The sequence below is a fragment of the Orbicella franksi genome, chromosome 13, assembly GCF_964199315.1.
Source record: "Orbicella franksi chromosome 13, jaOrbFran1.1, whole genome shotgun sequence".
NCBI classification, from domain to species: Eukaryota; Metazoa; Cnidaria; class Anthozoa; order Scleractinia; family Merulinidae; genus Orbicella; species Orbicella franksi.
Window position 1 is genome coordinate 21,556,825 of NC_138157.1, and position 12,608 is coordinate 21,569,432.

Sequence of the window (12,608 nt, forward strand, 5' to 3'; positions counted from 1 at the left end):
AATGTTGTCAAGCTAATGCCAAGTTAAACTTGACTATCTAAAGAAATCAACTTTACCTTCTCGTCTACTGCGTCGGTTCTCTCAAAGTTTGCGTCTGTGGCTTATTGAAATACATTTTCCGGCCTGTGATTACGTACGTTTGAAATAACATCTTGATCGTGGTGGTCTTTTTCTTAGCAATGTAGACGGTAGCATTAGCAGTTCCATCGAATCTCGAATCGATGTCACAAGTACATGATGCGGAAAAAGAACCAGATTATCGTGAGAATATTCGCTAGTGAAACCAGCTTTCTTCAGTTGGAATCAGGCACGAAACAGGCACGAATCATGCGGTGAATCGGATGATGCGGTCCAAAAGGTCCTCTCCTGATTGGTTCACTCGGTATTTTTCGTGCTCTATTTGGGGTTATGAATAACCCCATATTGGATTTCCTTTTGTCTTTAGCCCTCTGCCGCTGTCATTCAGTTTCTAGAGTGCAGCTATTTATTTAGATTAGATAACCAGATTGGCATGTCCTCATACAAACTTAGCCAATACCATCATGCTGTTGCCATCAGTAAAGGAAGCATTTGAAACTAAACCCGAAAATAGATACAAAAAGTAATGCGGGATAGTGTTCTACGACCTTGATCTCTGTTGATAAATTGTTAATTAAAGATAGATTAGATTATTCGGGATTATTCACCACTTTTGAATGACGAGTGGAAACCAAGATAAACCAAAGTGAAAGAGTCGTTCTAGCATTTACATTAATCTGTCGACAAATATGCTATTTTTCTTTAATAGTTTTCTTTCCAGTCTAGGGCACAGTCATTGGTGCGTGTTGTTAAAATGCTAATCTCTGACAATTTCGTTCCGTTCACTTCACAGGAAGACAATTGTTAATAACCTTGTGAACGCGGTAAGAGGCCATGAATTTAATAAACTTATTTTCATTTGTGTACTTGTTTATTAATAATGTACATTAATGTTATTTCAAGAGTGGGCTTCCTGTGAAGTAGCTTTTCAGCTAAGCGGAGCGGTCACTTAATTACTTAGATATCCAGCTACAAGAGAATAGAACTTCAGATAAGCAACAAGTAGTGCATTTCTCTAGATAGGTGTCAAAAGATGGGGTTAGGCTTTGGTGGCAAAACTGTGGGCTGTTTTGACAGCTGTCGTCGCTGGTCATGTGGATTCCACACTCGCAAGTTAATCCAGCTTTCCGAGTTCGATTGTTGGGTTCAATTTCTCTGTTTTTTTTTTTCTTCGTCTCTTTTTATTCCACTTTACTTGAATGAAAAAAGAGGTCTTCATGGTATGCGTGCAACTCAATTGAAATTGACAAGTCTACCAGGCACTGAACAGTAACGTGATTCCAATCAGACAAATACTTGCACGGGAGCAAATTTTCTTTGACAAATTATTTTCTCTTGTTTTCTGGTCCGAAATTTCATTAGACCGCGAGCAGTCTCTCTTTTCCTCGAAAATCCGTGGGGAAAAATGCAAAACAAGTAAGTGTACGAGCGTGATGTGCGACGCGTGCGCTGCTAGAAGCCCCGCTCGCACGTCACGCTCACAGTCACGCTCACACACTTGCTTGTTTTGCGTTCTTCCCCACGGCTTTTCGAGGAAAAGGGAGACTGCTCGCAGTCTAAAACTTCATTTGACAAGTTTTCTTTGCATTTGGGAACAATGTCAGGTGTTGGACATTGGAGCAGCTACTGGGTCCAGGGCGTTAGCGTGCAGCCTTGACAGCACAAAACACGCACGATCGAAAGGTCTGGGGACTAACTTTATTCACATCGAGGAAAAGGTTGTTGTTATTCATCGTGGTAGATGCAATAATAAAGTTTATTATCGTTTGTCTCACGATGTAGTCACTGAGATGTAGATCGCGACGTTTCGACTGCTTACTGCCAGTCTTCTTCAGGCGATAAGGTCGACTGATATCACGGTATCATTTATATCACAAAGGTCGACTGTGATTGGTGCATTTCGATCCTCCTATTGTTCCATTGTTCGGGCGAGTAGCTGTTCCCTCAGTGGTCCGCTGTTGTACTGTTCTCCTGTTGTTGTGTTTCTTGATCGTGGGTATCCATGCTTCAGGAATGTCAATTCCACTATCCCTGTTGATGTTGTTAGGGTGAAGTCTTATGTGAATAGCTTCCTTGACCCTACGTGTGTACCAGTGAGGATCTCGATCAATAAACTTGACTTGACTGCTGACTCAATGTCAGCGCTAATTGATTCCGGACCGTACCAGCTTTGCATACGACCTGTCTGCTTTCTTGGCTAACGTATTATCTCCTCTTGCAGGTAACTCGAACTTCACAGTGAAGAACTCAACTGACTTCGCCTCCACCATCGCCAGTGAAGAGATCCAGGACCACGAGATCATGGTGTCTTTCGACGTAGAGTCACTGTTTACCAACGTACCGATCGAGGGCGCCGTACAAGCCGCGCTACAAAAAATGGAGAACGACGCAGGCCTGGCTGACCGCACGACACTTAGACCAGTTCAAATCGCGGACCTCTTGGATTTCGTATTAAGATCTACGTACTTCCAGTACAACGGATCGATTTACGAACAACGACACGGTGCAGCCATGGGGAGCCCTGTATCCGCGGTTATTGCTAATCTCTACATGGAGATATTTGAAGAACAAGCAATAGAGTCCGCACCTTGCAAGCCTAAGATCTGGAAAGGCTACGTAGATGACACTTTCACCATCCTGGATCGGGATAGAGTTGACGTCTTCCTGCAACACCTGAACAGTCAACAACCATCAATCCGTTTCACTATGGAGATCGAGAACAACAACAAGATCGCCTTTCTCGACACGTCAGTTTACAGAGAACCTAATGGCCGCCTTACCACCAGTGTCTACAGGAAACCAACACATACTGATCAGTACCTAGCGTATGATTCACACCACCCTCAGTCAGTAAAGCGCGGTATTATGAAGTGTCTGTACGACCGGGCTAAACGTCTCGTCACCAAACCATCAGTAATCGCTGGAGAGAAGAAACATCTGTCATCTGTACTTGTTTCCAACGGATATCCCTCCTCTTTTGTACAGAAGATCACAAAGGCACGAACAACTCCAAGAAGAGAGCCTGTCGCGGAATTTAAATCCACCGCCGGTTTACCTTATGTCCAAGGAGTTTCGGAGTCTCTCCGCCGCTGCCTAGAACAACAAGGCATTCGCACCGTCTTTAAGTCTGACACGACACTTCGGTCACACTTAGTGCGACCAAAGGACACCGTCAACCCGGCTAAACAAGATGGTATTGTCTACAGGATTCCCTATGAGTGTGGCAAAGTCTACATCGGGGAAACAGGGAGATCTATGCAGGAGAGGATCAAAGAACACGACAGGGATATACGACTCGCCCGTACCCAGACCTCCGCCGTTTCTGAACACACCCACCAGACCGGCCACTATCCTATCTGGAATGAGGTCAAGTTTATTGATCGAGATCCTCACTGGTACACACGTAGGGTCAAGGAAGCTATTCACATAAGACTTCATCCTAATAACATCAACAGGGATAGTGGAATTGACATTCCTGAAGCATGGATACCCACGATCAAGAAACACAACAACAGGAGAACAGTACAGCAGCGGACCACCGAGGGAACAGCTACTCGCCCGAACAATGGAACAATAGGAGGATCGAAATGCACCAATCACAGCCGACCTTTGTGATATAAATGATACCGTGATATCAGTCGACCTTATCGCCTGAAGAAGACTGGCAGTAAGCAGTCGAAACGTCGCGATCTACATCTCAGTGACTACATCGTGAGACAAACGATAATACACTTTATTATTTTATTCACATCTTTGACAAGTTTACTCTGCTGAACCGTCTACACAAGTACATTCCAGAGTTAAAAAATTTTATGTGACAAAAAACCTTTTTTAACATTTGTTTATAAATAATCTTAAGTACAGGAGCATGGGTACTTAGCTGAGTTTTTCAAAGATTGGATAACGCTATCCACCCGATAAATGAACATCCACTGGGTAGAGGTCGACAAAACATACCGCGCTATGCACTGGATAGTGATTTATTCGGTGGATAGATTACTCCACACTTTCAACGACTGGGGACCTGGTGGATTTCATTAACAGTGTTATCAATTGTGACTACCTATTGTTATCCTGAAAGGTCCTACTCGTGTTCTTATATCGACTCTATCTATATAACGAGTAGTGAATGTACATCGCGCCCTTAAATGTTTAGATAATAGAAAGTCATGTCCGTGACATAGACTAATAAATACTTTAGCACATTTTTATGGTGGATCTTCAACATCCATGTAGGGTGTTATCATCTCCCTCTGTTGGTGTGTTTCCCGATGTCCTTATTGGAATGTTTACAGGTATCTGCAAAAAACAAAAGAACTGATGAAATGAGATGGGGAAAGTCAGTTTGACATTGGTGGCAGAATGTTTAAAGTTTGACGACTGCGAGGTAAGGACCTGATCAATAAAGCGGTTTTCAGTGTAATAGAGCTTTACTAAGCTCTATCACTGGTTTAAAAAAACCTTGCACCACCTATTTAACCAATCAGATGGAAAACCAGAGCCACTCGATTTCCCCGGCCTTTCCGCGTAGGCTCGATTTCCGCCGCTTTCTCGAGTTCGGTCTACGAACAGCGCCTGATAATCGAGCCTAGTTCCCGCGCTGAATGAGAATTACATGTGTTTCCTTTGAGTTCACTTGGCCCCATGTGATTGGCTCTTGAATCACATTGATTTGGTTTAACGACACCCGATTGAGAACCACTTTCTAACCCCTGTTAATATTTCTTTCCCTTTCAGGTCAGAAGCAAAGAGTTCAGTTGCAAGACGAATAAGTTTGGATGCATAGCTTCGATGCGCACTGGCTGAGCAAGCAACCAAACACGCGAACAGTCTTCTAGAAACACAAGAAGTGTTGGAAAGGGAATAATTGGTCAATCCTCGTGCGCTTTTGATTGCTTTATATCATCAAAAGGAGGTCTGATTCTTGCCATTCCTTTTGGACCGTTTGTGGCAGCAGAGCGTTGTTGTAGAGTGAGTTGGAGTCAGATGTTCGTTAATCAGTTCGTCATAGCACTAACAAGCGCTCCGTGAATCATGGCCAGCTCATTTGACACATCAAGACACAAAGGAGGTGGTTAAAGAATACATTTTGTGAGAGTGGAACGAAAGGCGTCCCTCCAGGGTACAGAAATACTTTCTTTGTAATTTCTTTATATAAATAGCCACTTACCCTGCTGACAGCGGCTGACAGTAATCGTGGAAAAGTGACTCTGAACAAAAATAAAACACAATTTCAAAACTCATTAGAATGCTTGGGTGTGTTCAGTTGATAATCATTGTACTGCCAATTGTCATACGGTGAATTATAGTCTAACATGTGAGTTCACTACAGACAATTTACAGCCTAATATTTTGTTAGACCTCGGGTAGTTCATCTAAACGCTTGAAGACTTAGACAAGGCGAAAAGCGCACGATCCTTTTTTGGCTTAATTTCTTTCCTTGTCTCCTTTCCAGCGTTAGTTGTCAATCTGAATAATAGACGACACGAGGAGAAAATGGATCTGATGTAGTAGTGTTTTAAATGGTGGAGGAAAACCTTTCTGGAGTGTCAAACATTTGAGGTTAGATTATTTTTGTAACCTACCCTGCGTGGACATCGTTCTCCTCAGTGCACTGTGCAACTATTTTTCCTTTCTCCGTTAATCCAAAGGGATTATAATCCTAACAAGGCAATAGTGTTATCTATGAGGAACTGTCAATATCAAGACGAAAGAAAACCATATAGATACGACGTTTTGTTATCGCGATGGGCCGAGAAGTTATTTAGAGTGTTAATTTGTAAGGAAACCAGCTTGTTAGTGGCAGGATGTGTAAATCTGTCCAGTGAAGAGAAAATTAACTCGGTATTTTGTAAATTAGCCTTTCTCGCCTTCTCGCTTCGTTCTTTCAGGATTTTTTGTTTTTTGTTACGGTATTTTAGCATAGTTTACTCGAACTCTGTTTTGAGTTTGTTTTCTTGATTAAATTATCGCCACGTTTCTATTTTAGGGGTGGTGTTATTTTAATCAGCACTTGAAGCCAAAAAACAATACATACAGGTCTTTTCCAGCTCGGGAAAACTCGTTTAATTGAGACCTTTTTAATTGTGTATGGAAGTAAGTGGCTTTTTGACTGGAAAGTTCATGGTCTCAGAACACATGTCTAGAAAATTTTATTTCCAATCGTGGAGAGGTTCGTTGTTTAGGTGATTGGAATCGATGTGGGGTAACGACTTTTCCTGCGTGTCTGATTACTTTCCACGTGTTTACGTTTTCGGGCACCATATTACACCTAAACCCCTGAATATCCACGTTTTACTCAAGCAGTTTCTTTATCATTCTGATAGCCAGTCGAACTTCGAGGCTCAAATACTGATTCAAACTCTCTCTAGAAGCCAATCGAATAAAAACATCGAGACAATCATTTTATGGTACTTTAAAAGCTGTGTGTTTACCGTGGTACACGTCTGAGAACAACCTTTACCAATCAGCGGACATTTTTTCCTACAGGACTTACCTTTAAGTTTTCCACGCCTGTTACGATTCCACCATGTGCAATGAGACTCTTGAGGAAATTCTGCCATGTAGTGGCCATTTCGCACTAGAAACAGAAGGTTCAGTTTTTTGAAACAAATCAAACAGTTCAAGAAACAATTATTGTCATGTCACTCTTTAACAGTGAGTGGCACAAATTGTATCAAAAATACGATCTCCAAACGAAGTTTTTTTTCTAGCTGATGAGTACGAGATTTATTCGAACCTTTTTGTGCGCGTAGAATGCGAAGAGTGGTTATCCGATGTTCCAAGACAAGAAGGCGGTGTGTAATAATAAGTACTGCCACTTAAATTACCTTAAAACCATACAAACTGTGTTACATCACATTAAAAGATTCCTATCACTACTAATAATGATTTTTCTGTAGTAACTTGCAGGTTGTTACTTGACGCTTAGTTCTTGTTTGTTTCGTTAATTACGAACACAACCCCGACCTGCGAAGATACAATTTTAAGCTTTAAGCTGTGGCGCAAAAGTTGGCCGATATACAAGCACGATAATCTCTATATATGCGATATTAAAATGCACTCTCTATTTCGGAGCACCGGAAAACCAGTGTATAATACAATGCATGGCTTTCTTTGTCTTCACTAAATTAAAGTCTGGTTCCCATTTGATTGCTGCGATCATTTCCATCGCTTGGTCAGCAATCGTGGCGATCGTTGTGACAACTATCGATCGCCGCTGAGAATGATCTCCATCAGTTCTATATCAACGATTGAGCGATCAGTAGAATCATATGAACATCACTCATTGCGATCATGTGAATACCACACTCCAGCTGCGAGATTGTATGAAAAAACAAACCAGAATGTGGCGGTATCGTCGTTTGATCCAGGTGGTCACGAGGGGTTGCCCTCGGTTTAAAAGATTTTCTTTTATCAAGTCCCTGAAGCGATCGTAGGGATCATATGGAATCTAGTACGGTAAGGTTTGCTCAACTTTTAGAGCGATTGCAGCGATCGTAACAATCATATAGAAACCAACCTTAGCCAGCTTTCACAATCGTAGTTAGCCCAACAGCGAATCTCCTGGTTGTCGTCTTGTCTATGAAAAAACAAACCAGAATGTGGCGGTATAGTTGTTTGATCCAGGTCCTCGCGAGGGGTTGCCCTCGGTGTAAAAGCTTTTCTTTTATCAATTCCCTGAAGCGATCGTGGGGATCATATGGAATCTAGTACGGTAAGGTTTGCTCAACTTTTAGAGCGATTGCAGCGATCGCAACAGTCATATAGAAACCAACCTTAGCCAGCTTTCACAATCGTAGTTAGCCCAACAGCGAATCTCCTGGTTGTCGTCTTGTCTATGAAAAAACAAACCAGAATGTGGCGGTATAGTTGTTTGATCCAGGTCCTCGCGAGGGGTTGCCCTCGGTGTAAAAGCTTTTCTTTTATCAATTCCCTGAAGCGATCGTGGGGATCATATGGAATCTAGTACGGTAAGGTTTGCTCAACTTTTAGAGCGATTGCAGCGATCGCAACAGTCATATAGAAACCAACCTTAGCCAGCTTTCACAATCGTAGTTAGCCCAACAGCGAATCTCCTGGTTGTCGTCTTGTCTATGAAAAAACAAACCAGAATGTGGCGGTATAGTTGTTTGATCCAGGTCCTCGCGAGGGGTTGCCCTCGGTGTAAAAGCTTTTCTTTTATCAATTCCCTGAAGCGATCGTGGGGATCATATGGAATCTAGTAGGGTAAGGTTTGCTCAACTTTTAGAGCGATTGCAGCGATCGCAACAGTCATAGAAACCAACCTTAGCCAGCTTTCACAATCGTAGTTAGCCCAACAGCGAATCTCCTGGTTGTCGTCTTGTCTACTGATTAAAAGTAGAAATTCTCTACACCCTCTCATCTCCTAGGGGTGTGAAGAGCCTTCTTACGTTCATGCCAGTTGCAATAAATAATAGATAATAGAAAGTCAGTTTTCCTTCAACTTTCGAAATTTCAAATTTCGAGGTCACTTTACCTTTCACTTTGAACATGACGTTTGTGACGATGAACATTTTTGCCAAACTATCTGGAGCTCGTAGGTTCTCGCAATCTGTGCGCTCGTGACGTCTACAGTATATAGACTTCTTTTGCGAGGTTATACTTGTTCGGAGCCAAAGAGAATGGTTTTGTCTACTCTGTATCATAGCCTGTGACAGAAAGATTGGTGTGTACGTATTATTGTTTGCATGGCATTTTGTGAATTCGGAAGAACAAACATTCATTTTACCAAACCATTTAAAATTCAAATTTCATTCGGTAAAAAGATATTTGTTCGGAGTTTGAAATGCCAATGGGTGGCAATGTCGCACGGTATCTATGTCAAGGGCTCTTCTGTATCTTTTTAGTTAGGTTCTACTGGGGAAATGCGATTTCCATTTGCAGCTAGCCGATTTTTGCAACTCTCGTTGTTTTATATTTGCAATTACTGATTATAGAGGTCATGCCCGCCTAGGTCAGCGAGCGTCAAGTGATTGCAAAGAATGGTTTCTTTTATCAACCGAACCTGATAAGTTGTCCCAGTAGGTGTATTTTAAAATAAGAACGCCGAGGAGTAAATCTTGCTTAACTTGGTTCATCAAATACAGCTTTGCTAGCTTTAATTAGATGTAAAATGAGAGATCGGGAATATGGAACTAGATGAATAGGCAGATAAGAAGCGAGAACAAGGGATATTGGTTTTAGATTTAGTGGCTAGGACATTAAAATATCTATCATATTAACATTGCAGGCTATTTCGTTAAATCACTTATGTGCCATCCAAATTTCATCAGTGCCACTGTGCACTTGTGACAGCACAAAACACGCATGAACGAAGGGTCTGGGAACCAACTTTATTCAAGTCTTTGACAAGTTTACTTTACTGAACCGTCTACACGATCAAATTCCAGAGTTAAAAAATTTTATGTGACAAAAATAAAACCTTTTTCAAGATTTGTTCATAAAAGGAGCGTGGGCACTTGGCTGAGTTGTTCAAAGATTGGATAACGCTACCCACGAGATAAATCAACATCCACTGGGTACAGGTCGACAAAACGAACCGTGCTCTCCACTGGACAGTGATTTATTCGGTGGATAGATTACTCCACACTTTGAACATAGGAGACCTGGTAGATTTCATTGACAATGTTATCAACTGTGACGACCTATTGTTGTCCTGAAAGGTCCTACTCGTGTTCTTATAGCGACTCTATCTATATTACGAGTGCACATCGCGCCCTTAAATGTTTAGATAATAGAAAGTCATGTCCGTGACATAGACTAATAAATACTTTAAAACATTTTCATGCTGGATTTTCAACATCCATTTAGGGTGTTATCATCTCCCTCTGTTGGTGTGTTTCGACTGTGACTACCTATTGTTGTCTTGAAAAGTCCTACTCGTGTTCTTATATCGACTCTATCTTTGTGACGAGTAGTGAATGTACACTGCTCCCTTAAATGTTTAGGTAATAGAAAGTCATGTCCGTGACATAGACTAATAAATACGTTAGAACATTTTCATGCTGGATCTTCAACATCCATGTAGGGTGTCATCATCTCCCTCTGCTGGTGTGTTTCCTGATGTCCTTATTGGAATGTTTACAAGTATCTGCAAAAACCAAAAGAACTGATGCAATGAGACAGCGGGAAAAGTCAGTTTGACATTGGTGGCAGAATGTGTAAACTTTGACGACTGCGAGGTAAGGACTTGATCAATAAAGCGGTTTTCAGTGTAATAGAGCTTTACTAAGCTCTATCACTGGTTTAGAAAAACCTTGTACCACCTATTTAACCAATCAGATGGAAAACCAGAGCCACTCGATTTCCCCGGCCTTTCCGCGTAGGCTCGATTTCCGCCGCTTTCTCGAGCCCGGTCTACGAACAGCGCCTGGTAATCGAGCCTAGTACCCGCGCTGAATGAGAATTACACGTCTTTCCTTTGAGTGATTGGCACTTAAATCATATTGATTTGGGTTAACGACACTCGATTGACAACCGCTCTCTAACCACTTTTAATATCACTTTCCCTTTCAGGTCAGAAGCAAAGAGTTTAGTTGCAAGACGAATAAGTTTGGATGCATAGCTTCGATGCGCACTGGCTGAGCAAGCAACCAAACACGCGAACAGTCTTCTAAAACACAAGAAGTGTTGAAAAGGGAATAACTGATCAATTCTCGTGCGCTTATCATTACTTGATTTCATTAAAATGAGGTCTGACTCTTGCCATTCCTTTTGGACCGTCTGTGGCAGCAGAGCGTTGTTTTAGATTCAGTTGGAGTCGGATGTTCGTTAATCAGTTCGTCATGGCACCACCAAACGCTCCGTGAATCATGGCCAGCTCATTTGACATAAAGGGGCGGTTAGAGAATACATTTTTTCAAAGTGGAACGAAAGGCGTCCCTCCACAGCTCTCTCACTTAAACTGGGGTACAGAAATACTTTCTTTGTAATTTCTTTATATAGATAGTCACTTACCTCGCTGACAGCGGCTGATAGTATTCTTGGAAAGCCGGCTCTGAACAAAAAAAAAACACCATTTCAAAACTCATTAAAATGCTTCGGTGTGTTCAGTTTATAATCATTGTACTTCCAATTGTCATATGGTGAGTTATAGTCTAAAATGTGAGTTCACTACAAACAATTTACAGCAGAATATTTTGTTAGACCACGAGTAGTCCATCTTAACGCTTGAGGTCTTAGACAAGGCGAAAACCGCAGGATCCTTTTTTGGCTTAATTTCTTTCCTTGTCTCCTTTCAAGCGTTAGTTGTCAATCTGAATAATCGCCAGCTTGCTGAGAAGAATAGACGACACGAGGAGAAAATGGATCTGATGCAGTAGTGTTTTAAATGCTGGAGGAAAACCGTTCTGGAGTGTCAAACATTTGAGGTTAGATTATTTTTTTACTTACCCTGCGTGGACATCGTTCTCCTCCGTGCACTGTGCAACTATTTTTCCTTTGTCTGTTAATCCAAAGGGATAATAATCCTAACAAGGCAATAGTGTTATCTATGAGGAATTGTCAATATCAAGACGAGAGAAAACCATATAGATACGACTTTTCGTTATCGCTATAGGCGGAGAAGTAAGTTATTTGTAGTGTTAATTTGTAAGGAAACCAGCTTGTTAGTAGCAGGATGTGTAAATCTTTTCAGTGAAGAGAAAAATTAACTCGGTATTCTGTAAATTAGCCTTTCTCGCCTTCTCGCTTCGTTCTTTCAGGATTTTTTGTTTTTTGTTACTGTATTTTAGGATAGTTTACTCGAACTCTGTTTTGAGTTTGTTTTCTTGTTTAAATTATCGCCACGTTTCTATTTTAGGGGTAGTGTTATTTTAATCAGCACTTGAAGCCAAAAAACAATACATACAGGTCTTTTCCAGCTCGGGAAAACTCGTTTAATTGAGACCTTTTTAATTGTGTATGGAAGTAAGTGGCTCTTTGACTGGAAAGTTCATGGTCTCAGAAGAGATGTCTAGAAAATTTTATTTCCAATCGTGGAGAGGTTCGTTGTTTAGGTGATTGGAATCGATGTGGGGTAACGACTTTTCCTGCGTGTCTGATTACTTTCCACGTGTTGACGTTTTCGGGCACCATATTACACCTAAACCCCTGAATATCCACGTTTTAGTCAAGCAGTTACTTTATCATTGTGATAGCCAGTCGAACTTTGAGGCTCAAATACTGATTCAAACTCTCTCTAGAAGCCAATCGAATAAAAACATCGAGACAATCATTTTATGGTACTTTAAAAGCTGTGTGTTTACCGTGGTGCACGTCTGAGAACAACCTTTACCAATCAGCGGACATTTTTTCCTACAGGACTTACCTTTACTTTTTCCACGCCTGTTACGATTCCACCGTGTGCAATGAGACTCTTGAGGAAATTCTGCCATGTAGTGGCCATTTCGCACTAGAAACAGAAGGTTCAGTTTTTTTTAAACAAATCAAACAGTTCAAGAAACAATTATTGCCATGTCACTTTTTAATAGTGAGTGGCACAAATTGTATCAAAAATACGATCTCCA

The 12,608-nt window shown here is 41.3% G+C and overlaps 2 long non-coding RNA genes across 11 annotated transcripts in view; one reads left to right on the forward strand and one right to left on the reverse strand.

Annotated features, from left to right (window-relative positions):
• The window catches only part of LOC145466017 (uncharacterized), a 160,354-nt gene that overhangs the window by 34,510 nt on the left and 113,236 nt on the right, over nucleotides 1–12,608 (forward strand). For 7 of the 9 annotated variants that reach the window (XR_014041785.1, XR_014041780.1, XR_014041782.1 and 4 more), the window contains 2 exons: nucleotides 10,130–10,283; nucleotides 10,618–11,471. This is a non-coding gene — a long non-coding RNA (uncharacterized LOC145466017). Of the gene's footprint in view, nucleotides 1–4,450; nucleotides 4,466–4,815; nucleotides 5,201–10,129; nucleotides 10,284–10,617; nucleotides 11,472–12,608 lie in introns of those variants that run through there. The other 2 variants (XR_014041788.1, XR_014041779.1) reach the window with 2 other exon arrangements.
• LOC145466012 (uncharacterized) overlaps nucleotides 9,388–12,608 on the reverse strand; it is a 64,568-nt gene continuing 61,347 nt past the window's right edge. The window contains exons 1-4 of one of the 2 annotated variants that reach the window (XR_014041772.1): nucleotides 12,410–12,487; nucleotides 11,494–11,570; nucleotides 11,059–11,098; nucleotides 9,388–10,192 (exon numbers count right to left, since the gene is read on the reverse strand). This is a non-coding gene — a long non-coding RNA (uncharacterized LOC145466012). Of the gene's footprint in view, nucleotides 10,193–11,058; nucleotides 11,099–11,493; nucleotides 11,571–12,409; nucleotides 12,488–12,608 lie in introns of those variants that run through there. The other variant, XR_014041771.1, reaches the window with a different exon arrangement.